Genomic DNA, 3064 nt, shown 5'->3' with positions numbered 1-3064 from the left:
GGGATAAGGCACATACATTATTTAACCTGAAGATAAAGGGTGTGATCACTTGGAAACTAGTTTAAATGTAGAATTTGACTGCAGTAGGTCTAATGCAACAATACTAGTTATTCCATTTGCCTTTCCATAAAGTCTTCTCTCCAAATAGATTCTATTTTTGAGGAGAGTCATTTAACCGAGTTTGTATAATTATCTGTGCAGTAAAAACAGAAAGATATGGCTGTTTGAAGATTTTGGCAGAAAAGTTATAAAAGTAGAGCTGTAAAATTATGAAAATGTAGCTTAGGAGATTTCTGTTACCTTGAACTATAAAATTAACTTAAGGTCCACTTGAATTTAGTATCTCAAAGGACAGTCTGTCATCACTAACTTTTTGTTGTAAATTTTAAGAGAATTGTATTTCTAGTTGACTGTACATTTTTAGTTTTCTTAATCTCACTTAGAATCATAATACTTTGGAAGTTAGCTGCATTCATAATACATGTGAACAACTTCAAGTCACCAAAGCATTTCTGTGGCTTTCAGGCATGGCTGAAATCTATCTGATATTTCAAAACCTGGATGTTCATGCCCTGAGCTGTTTTTCTTCAGAACCCCTGTCTCAGTGTACTGCATTCTGCATTATTTTCTGAGTCATAAGTTGCTTCTGTATTATAGTTTGCTTTCATACCACCTAAAATATTACATTTTATTTTTAACCCCTAAAATAAGTGATAATTAGAGTGTGGGTCCACCTGTGGTTTCAAAGGAAAATTACAGTTTAAATATATAAAATAAATACAAAAAAATCACATATTGTAAGATCACACACACATACACAGCAACTTATGAGGAAATTTATTTCTGTTTCTTAACAGGGACAAGAACTTTACTATAGTCTGGATAACCTTAAATGTACCACACATTTTACAGGATTTTGTGGGTTATATTTCTTGGAAAAAGTGGGTATTCTTATAAAGCTGTAGAATTAGCTTTAAAGACTTAAACATAAATACATCTCTGATCCTATTTATGTATTCTTATTTCCTGCCACTGGTAAATCTCAGTGATGTAGAGATGGTAGATCTCATCTCTCATTTCTGAAATAGAAAATTAGACCTTCATGATCTGTTCACTATGTCATCTTTGTTTTTTATTGTTTTTGCTTTCTCATGAGTTTAGAGTAAATTATTGTTCCAAGAAGTGAATATTTTAAAATTTTGCCAGAATATCTGTGTCCGGGACGTAAGGGTAATGTGATTTTTATACTTGGTTGTAGAAGTGGAGTGCTCACTGTATAATTCTTATAATACGGATGAATGGTTTGACAAAATAGTCACAGGTAAAATGGACATTATACTGTCTATGCTGAACTCACAAAAAAATACTAAAATGTTTGTAGTTAATAAGGCTAATACTACTTAAGCTAGGACTAATAAGGCTAATTGACCACATATTGTCTGAAAATTAATTTTCTTTCCATTAAGGAGCAGGCAGGGTATGAGGCAGACATCACAAAACTCCTTAGTATGGCACAGAAGGCTTTCATCAGTAAATCCTATTCTAACTTTGAATATCACCTCCAATCACTCCCTCCTATGTGCCCCTAGACAAGGAATGGTGTTTTCCCCCAGGTGATATAGGTTTATGCTCTTTTCTTTGTCCTTGCTTGACCCTTCTCTCCCTGTATTAAAAATTCTTCCTCCAAATTCCTCCTTTTCTTTAGAGATCTAACTCATAATTTGGCTGGATCTCCTCTAAGCAATCAGTGGTTCCATCCTTTGTGATGCCAATAGCACTTATCTACTATATCATAAACATTTGTTTACAGTTCAATGAAACTCAAAAGACATTCAAGGAGGGGCTTATAACAACAACAGAAAAAATCATAATGTTTAATTCTTCCTTCTTCTAATACCTAACATGAGGTCTGGAAGATAATTGCTAATTAATATATAAATGTTAGCTGAATGAATGACCTTGTATCAACCATAGTTACTCTGAAAGATTATTATAATTGCACCAACAATGAGATAACTAATATAAATTCACTAGTTTTAGAAAGCCCAGAAGCTTAGGCTTTGTAGAGACGATAGTCTTATTGCCTGTTTCATTGTATCATATTAGCAATTATGTGTTACATTACACAGAAGACCAGGCTTTTATTTATAATTATATCTTTTCCGTAAAAGGTAAATCAATTTTGAAGGTGAAAAGTATGATGATGTTGAGGAAATAAGGGAAATCCTAAATAGTTGGAATACTCAAACCATAGAAAATCATGCAAAAGAAGTCTGAGTATGTAGATTAGTCAACAGACTTAGTGCCTCAAATTTGAGTTGGAATGAAAAGTGAATTGAGAAAAAAAACTTAAGTAGACTCAGTTGAAAAGTGGACATAAGTCTTCATGATACAATTCCAAACATCTTTCATCGCTATTCATTTTTATCTTAAAAAAATGTTAGTAGCATTTTGTCCCAAGTTTCCAAGTCTTGCGCTCCTCCTTCGCTATTATGATATCAGCTGGAAGGGAAAACTGGCCATGAAACTGTTATGTTAAGCACTTTTCCACAGGAACTTATTGCTTTAATAAGTTGGGAAAATGTTCTTAAGGAAAAAAAAATAGTCATTGAAGATTCATTAGAAAGAAAAAAAAAAAAAAACCTACTTGATTCTCCAAAGAATTTACACTTGCCTTACCATGGAATGCAGCACATACCCTGAAGTCTCCCCAATGGGTACGAATAAAATAGCTACTTATCTCTGGAAAGAGAATTTTTTGTTCACAGGCACAGCAAGGTGAGACGAGAATACGTATAATCAACGTGTGTACACCCGGCAGCTATTCCAGTGTCCCATTGGACGAGGGATTCCAAGATAAACAATGCCTCATGCAGGTAAGCGTGCAATAAATATTTTTTGAAAGGGTAGATGAACATTAGAAAACACATGAATGCTCTTTGATGACTGTATTTCCACCCCTCTGTCACCACCACCCCGGTGTTGATCAAATTCTCACCTAATATGACTGTATGGGAAAGAAATAAAAATCCATCTCCAAGAGGATTTGCATATCAGTGTAATC

This window comes from Neophocaena asiaeorientalis, unplaced genomic scaffold (genome assembly GCF_003031525.2).
Source record: "Neophocaena asiaeorientalis asiaeorientalis breed wild unplaced genomic scaffold, Neophocaena_asiaeorientalis_V1.1 scaffold1032, whole genome shotgun sequence".
NCBI lineage: Eukaryota > Metazoa > Chordata > Mammalia > Artiodactyla > Phocoenidae > Neophocaena > Neophocaena asiaeorientalis.
Note: the sequence above shows the minus strand (reverse complement) of the source record.